This window comes from Callorhinchus milii, unplaced genomic scaffold (genome assembly GCF_018977255.1).
Source record: "Callorhinchus milii isolate IMCB2004 unplaced genomic scaffold, IMCB_Cmil_1.0 Scaffold1, whole genome shotgun sequence".
NCBI classification, from domain to species: Eukaryota; Metazoa; Chordata; class Chondrichthyes; order Chimaeriformes; family Callorhinchidae; genus Callorhinchus; species Callorhinchus milii.
Window position 1 is genome coordinate 80,095,922 of NW_024704742.1, and position 10,233 is coordinate 80,106,154.

The following is a 10,233-nucleotide window of genomic DNA, read 5'->3' on the forward strand; positions in this document are numbered from 1 at the left end:
GGCTGCTGTGTTTCGCCCACAAAGTATACAGTCAATTTACTGTACAGTATATTCTGTGAAGCGTTTTGAGATATTTCGAAGATGTGATGAGGCACTATATCAAATGCAGGGATTATTATTATAATATGTGCTGTGCGTTGGCAATCCTTTCACAAAAGAAGCTTTTTCTTTTCCTTTAAACAACAGTAAATTTGCAAACAAATTATTTATAACGAACCTTCTGTGTAAAAGAAAAGTCTCAAAGTACTTTACAGAATAAGCATAATTACATATCAAGTGAATGTTGTTATGAAGGCCAATTCATCAGCTAACTTGCACCCTTAGCTGTGGGCGTGCAGGCTGGAGGCTGACATCGTGAGGAGGTCGCCAAACACGATTGCAAAAACAGGGGAAAAAACCCTGTTTTTTGCAATCGAGGTGAGCAGGATCAGTCGGAGTTTGATTGTAGTAGAGCGGGGGTATCAGGAGTTCCTGGGCTCAAGGTCTCCCGCGGTGGGGGACTGGAACAGGGACTGAAGTGGTTTACATGCGTTCAACGCCTGGAGCCGGACCAGAATCGACACCTGAAGGGGGACCACGGGCTTACCCGTGAGCAAGGTCTGAAGCGAGGCCGAGCTGGGCTCGAAGACAACACCGTTGTGGGGTCCGATCAGATCCAATGTGTACTGTGTGGAGCCAGTGTGGGATTTGTCACCTCGTCTGGTCCAAAATGCCATTGCTGACTCTCCTGGTGAACATCCAACCAGAAACCGGCTGCTGCACCTATGAAATTCTGAGCCGAGACTCACTGGGACAATAACATTGTCCCCCTCTCCCCATGATGATCCACGGCAGTGGGCTAAACATGCCACACTAACCCCACTACCGCTCTTAGTCTCGGTGTGCGCATTTTGGCTGCACCTCTCCTCACTCATCCACGTCCGCACCCTCTCTGTCAGTCCTCCCCCTCACCCCCTCCCCCCCCCCAAATTCCGACACCAACTGTCCCCTCTCGGCCTATCCCCTTATTCTGCCAGAACCTTCCCCTCCTTTGAGCATCTTACTGTTTATCACCCCTCCAACCTTTCTCTCAAAATTCTCCTTATCTATCTCCCCCACCAAGGCCTCACCCACCTTCCTCCCCGACATCTCCACCCTCCTATTCTCCCTCTTCCTCTCCTCTAAACGCCTCCTCATCCTAGGTGACTGCAACCTCCACTTCAACTCCTACTACTCTACCTCTCCTCCCTCGTCTCCTCCCTGAACCTCTCCCTCCACATCCACTCCACCACCCACGTCCACGGTCACCCTCTTGACCTGGTGAACACCCGGGGCTTCACCGTCTCAGACCTCATCATCACCGACAAAGCCATCTTGGACCATTACTTCATCTCCCTTAACTCCCTTAACTCCTCAATCCCTCTCCCCACAGCCACCCAAACCACCTCCATCTCCTACCACCCCTTGAAAATATCTTCCTCCCCACTCCCTCTCTGCTGCCTTAGAGTCATCTGAACTCCCCCTCTGGGCTTCCTCCCGCAATCACCCAACCTGCTTGGTCACTCTCCTCAACAACTCCCTTTCCACCACTCTTGATGCCCTTGCTCTCCTCACTTCTTGGATCATCTCCTACTCACGAAAGTCACCCTGGTACACCAGCCACCTCTGCTCCCTTAAGGCACAGCTGCATGCCGCTGAATGCACCTGGTTCAAATCCAAGTTAATGGTCCATTGGCAGATCTAACTGGACCTTATGAAATATTACCACTCCGCCCTTGCACCATCCAATAATGCACACTCACAACCTTTATAGTTCTGTCTTTGAATGGTTCAGATACTACCCCTCACACAGTCTCCACTTCATCTCTACAAACAGTTTCTCCTCTAGCCCCTCCGTCGCGTGCGGTTTCCTTATTTGGTCTTTGGTCCCCTCTTCAACATCTACATGCTCCCTTTTGGTGACATCATCCGCAGACAACTTCCACATGTATGCAGATGACACACAACTGTACCTCTCTGCCTCCACCCTTGACTCCAGGACCACTGCTGTCCTGACAGAATGTCTGTCAGACATCAAGTCCTGGATGAGAACTAACTTTCTACAGTTGAAAGTTAACAAGTCCGAGGCTCTCCTGATTGGCTCCCATCAGCGTCTCCTCACCTCAGATTCTGACAGCATCACCGTCCATGGTTGCACACTCCACCTCACTGAGCCAGTCCGGAACCTTGGCATCTTCTTTGACCCTCAACTATCCTTTCTACCCCACATCTGTGCCATGACCTGCTCTGCCTTTCCCCACCTCCGCAACATCGCCCGGCTCCACCAGCCTCGCACCACAGGATGCTGAGACCCTCATACATGCATTCATAACATCCAAGTTCAACTACGCAAACTCCATGCTTGTCGGCCTCCCCAGCTCCCCCCCCCAACTCTGTGTCCTCTCCTGCATCAGGCTCCATGACCCTATCACCCCTATCATCGCTCGACTCCACTGGCCTCCCATCACACAGAGGATACAGTTCAAGAACCTGGTGCTCACCTTTAAAGCCCTCCATAGTCTTGCTCCTCCCTACCTGTGCGACCTATTAACACCCTACCAACCTGCCTGCTTCCTCCACTCAGTGGGCTCCGGCCTGCTTCACGTCCCTGCCTTGCCTGATGCACCATTAGCGGCAGGCCTTTAGCCACTCTTCTCCCACCCTCTGGAACTCCATCCCATAATCTCTCCACCAAGATCCCTCCCTTGTCTCCTTCAAGATGCATCACAAGACTCTCTTTTTTACCATGCCTTTGACCACCCTTCTTTCCCCTCTGCCCTCCACCCTCCCTGATCCCGACTGCCAGATCGGGTCTAAAACACTGATTGTCTAGCACCTTCGGGCGTCCTCCCGATGTGAATGGCACTATAAAAATGTAATTTTGTTGTTGTTGCTCGTCTTGCAAACAACGATGGGATTCATTTGAATTCAAATGAGGAGTGAATATGAACGAGATTAACTGGCAGAAAACTACCATGTTTCTTTGAAATAGTGAATTGTTTTTATGTTTACAGTTGTATATATGATTGTGTATTTTTGTCCAAAGTCAAATGGGCAATTTTGGGGTTAATTGCTTCAAGTTTCATAACTGATTCAATCTGATAATTATCACATTGAAAGCTATTATTATTGTCACAGATTTTATGTAGTTGTGCATTTGGAGGTGCTTCATAGCTTGTTCTTATTTTTCCAACTTTCTCCCTATTCTTGACTTCACCCACATCCAAAGCTTAATGTAGATGATTGGTAGCTATTGGAACTCTGAAGTCAACACAAGTAAGTCCAATCCTTTCCATACTATCAGGAACTGACACTTTGGCGTGGAGTTTTGTTACTCTATCTTGACAGTAACAGAGCCTCAAAAAGTGAAATGTCACAATGAGACACCACAGAGCAATTTAAATGAATCCTCGTGGGTGAGTAAAGAGTTTTTTTTACACACACTATGCGTGTTGTTTCCATATGGATAATCATATCTGCAGAAAGGATGTAAAAAACAAAAAGTGTAGCCTCAGAAAGACTTTTTCAAAAATATGTTGAAACTAATTAAGGTGGTAGAAGTAGGTCAATCAAACGTGAAAGATAAAAGGTTGAAGGGGTTAGCATTGAATGGACAACTTACTGTGAGTGCTGATGCAGACTTGATGGGCTGAATGGCCTCCTGCTCTGTAAATCTGAATGATTCCAAACATTAACTAATTTATTGATCCTGGAAGATATCTCATGGGTAAGAAAGTAATCAGAATTGACTAATCTGGCTTAGTTAATTGACTAATGTGACTAACCTTTTACTGACTGCACTGTATTCATTGGTTTTTTTAAAAGACAAAATTAAACTGTTAATAAATTAATTTTGAATATGAATACACATAATTTCTGTGACTGAAACACAATCAAATCAGATTTCATTCGGGAACAAATCTAATGAAGAGATTCTAAATAATATTCTCACCACCATTTGCATGAATGAAGTTCCTCTTATAAGACAACTAGTAGTATTGTAACTAAGAGCTTGTAGTACGACAGAAATAATACTACTACCTGTCTTATATTTGTGAGCTATTTATAAAATTACAACATAATGTCTTCACTGAACAAGTTTAAATAGTGTTACCTTGGTTCCAAGCAGTGGTGCAAATCCACAGCATGTGGCTGTTCATATTTCAACAACAGCAGCAACAACTTGCATTTATATAGCACCCTTCATGCAAGGCAGTGTCTTGGAGGACTGAACAATGGCATAGTTTCACACCGAACCTGGAAGAAAGAGCAAGCTGAACATGACATTGGTCAAAAAGGAAAGTCTTCAGGTATGATTTGAAGATGGATAAAGAAGGGGCAAAGTAATTCAGTTCAACATTACCTATTTGGTATTAAATTAAAAATGTCACTCCAGGGGGCCGGGAGGAAGATCGGTATATAAAATATCACAATAGTGCAGTAGGTGAGTTAGGTTTTTGATATTATTTGGACAGTGGAGGTAATTTCACTCCTCATTTAACTTTTGCTATTGATAACTGTCTCATGCTTGATACTGATGCTGGGATGAAAAGGTTGAGAAAAATGATCAAATTATCATTTTTCCATACCCTGGCATTGGAACCAAAATTCATCAGAAAAAAAGTCATGAATCAGAGAGAAACAACATTTGAAATAATGACTTGCATTTGATCTATGTCAGGAGGATGTTTCAAAGAAATTAAATCGTTTTTATTATGAAATGTAGTGATTAGGTGTTTTGTAGGTGAATGTGGTAATCAATTTGCACAATAATATCCCACAAACAGCCATGAAGTAAATGATCAATTTTATTTGGCCAGGATACCGGGAGAAACTTGATTCTCTTTTTCAGTAGTGTCAGGGGATCTTCAATGTTCACCTGAACAGTGAGATGGGACCTTTATATGAAAGATAGCACCTCAAACAATACAATATACCACCAGCACTATGTTGGAGTTGAAAGTTCTGATGTGAAGCTTGAAATCATAAACGTCTGCCTCAGGAGTGAGAGTGCCTCAAGATTAGCCAGACTGGCACCCTAAAGTCATGTTGAAGAATGCAGAATAGCACAAATAAATTGCACCAATGTTGCAGTTTATTTTGAAAAAAAGATTTATTTCAGAATTAATTTATGTTTTGTAGCCATAACTATGTTGTCCAGTAAAGATTTTGTGTGTAATGTTATGAATAGGTAATGTTCATTATATGGCTATGTTACTGGGTCAACCAACCCCCACATAATTGTTGTATGTTTTTCTGTCTTCTGGCAGCTGTATTCCCATAAGACATTTAGAATAATTGCCTGTCAGCAGGAATTTGAATCGTTTTGCTGTGGTTCTTCTGGTTGTTAACTTAGTACATAACATAAACTTGGTATGTGGTTTTGCAGGGAGCAGGTGGGAGAATAAACATGGTTCATGGATTTTAAAATTAAGAATTAGCCATACTAGTTTAATTTTCTTTTTGGTGAATTAAAATCAGCAAAGAAATTAAAAGACATTTTGATCTTAACCGAGCTTAACATTTTATCCATAACTAAAACAGACAAGTCAAGAACGAGGTTATATCTTTTTCAAAGATAGTGAAAATCCCAAATATTTGTAAGATTTAAAAATAAATTCATTTGAAATCAAAGCAGAAAATGTACCCCAATGCACACTCTGGGGTCCCAAGTCTGGTTCTTGTCAACTTGTGCCTAATACAATGATAAAATAACAACACGATTACATTTGCTTAGCGTCTTTCACGTTGGGAGGATATCCCAAGACGCTGGTATGTACAGATAGAACAGTAATCTGTAACAAATCAGATATTATCATAAACAATAAATAGATTGTACATGGTGTATTAATGATGTGGCTAACCCAAACAATTACATTGTACAAATAAGGAACTAGAGAAGATCAGAAAATATATCAATCTACAAATTGAATACAGACATATGTTGCAGTATAAAACATAGTTCCTCATCGGTGCAACTGGAACTGTTAATAATACAGTTCAGAATTGGTTTGGCAAGATGCCTGGTGAGCAAAATATCATCCTCCTGCAGATAATAGACATTTTAGGAGGTTCACACATACTACAAAACATTAACATCCATTCATATGCAAATTGGCAGTGTTATTGGTCTGGCATCACTGAAAACTATTTAGAAACTACTTCTACATAATAATAAATCATGAGAAACAGCAGTTATAATACTCACTGGAATTAGGGAAGCAGGAATAAAACCTCTATAAAAATATAAAAAACGTATAAAAAGAAAACATCCAGGGAATGGTTATTGATTCCAATAAAATCTCTGAAATTTCCATGAGTAGGTGGGTATATGGATCTCTGTTTGGGTGGATAGCCTAAGCATACAGATCAGTTTTCTCATGTGTCAGACACCTGGTTGACCAAACAAAACTGAATGCAATTTGCAGGAGTTACACCAGCATCTGTAACCAGTGAATTCTAGATGTTTTCACAGCTGACCTTCTGACTCTGCACAGTGTCAAAACAATTTGAGGCAGCAACAAACAAGGTCCTGTAGCTCAGTGGTTAGAGCGCTCACCTCCCAATTGAGAGGACCTGGGTTTGATTCCCAGCAGGGTGAAAGGTTAGGCAAGTTTCCTCACTCCACACGCCTCTGTTCACCTAGCAGTAAATAGGAACCTGATTATTAGTCGATTAGTATATCGCTTTTCCAGGGGTAATAATCTATTCAAAAAAGTAAAATAATAACAACAATTTGGTCACCCAATCCACAACTGTTTGTAGAACTTTGCTGTGTGCAATTGGCTGCCAGGCTTTGCCCACAAAACAAAGTCAATTCAATTTACAGTATAATCTGTAAAGTGCTTTGAAACTTCTAGAAGACGTGATAAGGTGTTATGTCAAATGCAAGGATTATTATTATAAATAAATAAATGCTTGCCTATATTGTCAAATCAATGAGTGCACATCCCCAAAAGTGATACTCATGCTGTATGGTCAAGTGTACAGTTCTGATCACAACAGCATAAAGGGGCTGAGGATGATCCCATGTTTTAGTGGTATGAGCAAAGATTAAACAAGATAGGGCTTTTCAGACTTGAAATATGAAGTGGAATCCTGTAGCTCAGTGGTTTGAGCACTCGCTTTGCAAGTGAGAGACCCGGGTTCAATTCCCGGCAGGGTGAAACCTTTGGCAAGTTTCCTTACTCCACACGCCTGATAATAATCCCTCAAAAAAAAATTGGTCACTTCAATCCATGACTGTTTGTGGGACACTGCTGTGTGCAATTGTCTGCCACATTTCGCCCACAAATATATACAGTCAATTCACTTTATAGTTTATTCTGTGAAGCACTTTGAGACGCCTAGAAGATGTGAAAAGCGCTATATCAAATGCAAGGATTATATTATTATTATAGGGGATCTTATAGAGGTATGTAAAATTGTAAATGGGATTGAAAAAGTAAACACAGAACAATACTTTAGGATTCACCAAGATAATAGAAAAAGAGATCATAGATTTAGTATTACAAAGGGCAAATCCAAGACAGGCATCAGGAAGCTTTTCTCAGAGGGCAATTAACGACTGTAACAAGTCGGCAGAAAACAACAACTTGGATTTATATAGCGCTCCTCACACAAAGGTAGCGTCCCAGAGCGCTTCTGAGGCCAGGTGATTGAGGCCAGGACACTGGACTCATTTAAAAATCAGTTTGTGTGTGATAGGAGCAGGGTAGAGTAGGTTTTCTGGAGGGATGAAATAGGATGGCCCAAAGGTCCTACTTTATCCAAACCAATCTTGTGATCGTGTGCCTTAAAACTCTGCAGACCCTCCACCTATCTCCCTTTGTCCTATTTCCTTGATGTATCTGAGAGTTTCGGGGTTTACTTTTTCTAATATTCAGATAAAATAAGTACATGGGTCTCATATGGTTAATAACAAAATAAAGTACACATGGTAGGCCCTATGAGCACCATATAATGCATTTATTGAATTGACAATGGGTTCATTGCCCTATGGGATTGATGGCAATGTTTGTAGCTGGGATTTCAGTAAACAGGAGACCTTTTTTCAAACAGAGGCAGGAAAGTTATACAAATCTTTCAGCAGTGATTGTTTGGTGAGTGATTCTGGATGTCATGAAACAGGCAGGACTTATGGATGAGTGCGATCACATTGACACAGGCAATTCACTAACAGAATTGGAAAGGAACGAGGTGACATAAGTTAATTGGATCCATCTCTCGATATTTGCTGCAATCGGTGTTTCTGGCCCTGCACTCCCTTTAAACTGTAAGCTATATTCAGCACATCTGAACTGGCATTCAAAGTCTCTCCTAGGTTATCGTAAACAATAACACCAATCCCAATCTAGCCCCAAAAGATTTTCCATTCTATGTGTTTCCAGTGACATCAAATAATATTGCTGTTTTCTCAAAGGTGTTTGATAATTGTCTGCATCACAAAACGCGCAATGGATTTGTCAGTAAATATGAAACGGAAATGTGAATGTTGTTTCTCAGAACAGGTATGTCATTGAAAGAGTAAAAAACCCTTGCTTGACACGGCAGAAGGCAAATCGCTCATATAGGTGTCATCTTTCTGTACCATTTGAAATAAATATTTTTGGGTTCTGCTCCATTAAAAAGCAGAATCCAAACTGAATGTTTTGCTTTTTCTCATATTCATCTGGTTTCAATTTTCTACTGATCTTAGTTCTTTTGGTGGATCGATGAAGCATTCTATTCTTTATCTTGCTCTCATTGATGATGTTGCATTTGATTATCATGTGTCTCCAGATCTATTAGGCTTTGCTGTTCAAAGGAGATACAAGGAGATCCCTTGGGTAATGATTATTCATAAAATAACTCTGCCGCTGCAGATGGGATGTTACAGTCAAATAGTTGCAGAATAAAGATTAAATGTGACACCATTTCCTTTAATTTGACAATTCAAACATGCAGTCTTGCACTGATAATGGTGTGATTTTATTTCAGCATTTTCTTTCCTCAGTGAGGGAATGAAATATACATTTATTTTCTGCACCCCAAATTCTTCAATTTCCAACCAAAGAGAGGATATTGCATTCGCGTTCCCAGTAAGGGTAGTAGAATGAGACAATTTTCAGGACACAAACACTAAACTAGGGCACACAAATTAAATCAGCAAATCCACTTCTTATAAATGTGATTTCAAATTTAACAAAAAGTAATTTTGCACCGATTTCACTCAGGCCTCAAAAAAAAACATTGATTTTTTTTAAACAGTGATTTGATGGTACTTTATAAATACTCTGAAGTCCATTGAGCAAATGAATTCAATATAATGATGCATTTATGGGTTTTATGCACTCAAAATTCCAAACATGCATTTTAGACTCGTTTAAATTTATGGAAAAATCAGTGAAGAGAAAGCTAGTTTGTAAAATCTCAAAATATCCACTGTTCAATCAAAAGAAGAGTTGAATTTTTAACTTTCTCATATATTACCACCTGCAGCAAGTTCAGTTCCAGAAAGGTAATCTTGGAGTGAAACTCAATTAAGTAAGGGATAAGCAAGCAGCCTTGGATTGGTTGAATCTGAACTCCGTCAAGTTCAGTGTCTCGAGTCTTGTCTACTCAGACAGAAATCTATTGCATTTTAATGTATCATGAGAAAAACACGGTTTTCTGGCTACTTTATTTTCGCATTGTAATTTGTACAAAAAAATGCTCCGGGTGTGCACTAACAAAAAAATTTCGTTTTATTTTTTCAGCCTAAACACAATTGATAAATCAAAGGGATCAAAAATAGGTTAATGCTACATTGTTTAGTCTTCTCCTTCAGTGATGAAACAATCTTCTTTCACATATCATCCCAACTGATTCACCTGAGCTGGGGTTTGGGATCAGGGAGGGTTGAGGGCAGGAGAGAAGGAGGGTGGCCGAAGGCACGGATGAAGAGGAAGGTCTTAAGACAGGTCTTGAAGGAGGCAAGGGAGGGGTGTGTTGGAGGGACTGCGGGATGGAGTTCCAGAGGGTGGGGGCAGAGTGGCTGAAGGCTCACTTGCCAATGGTGGGTGGCGAGTCGGGGGAGGTAAAGCAGACCGGAGCCTGCTGAGCGGAGGGGGTGGGCAGGTTGGTAGGAGGTTAGGAGGTCGCAGAGGTAGGGGGGAGCGAGGCCATTGAGGGCTTTGCAAAAGAGACCAGGATTTTGAACTCTATCCTCTGTGTGATGGGAAGCCAGAGACAACT

The 10,233-nt window shown here is 41.3% G+C and overlaps 1 non-coding gene across 1 annotated transcript; it reads left to right on the forward strand.

Annotated features, from left to right (window-relative positions):
* The first annotated feature begins 6,546 nt into the window (after nt 1-6,546).
* On the forward strand, nt 6,547-6,619 carry trnag-ccc. The gene has a single exon. It is a non-coding gene; the product is annotated as a tRNA-Gly (tRNA).
* The last annotated feature ends 3,614 nt before the right edge of the window (nt 6,620-10,233 follow it).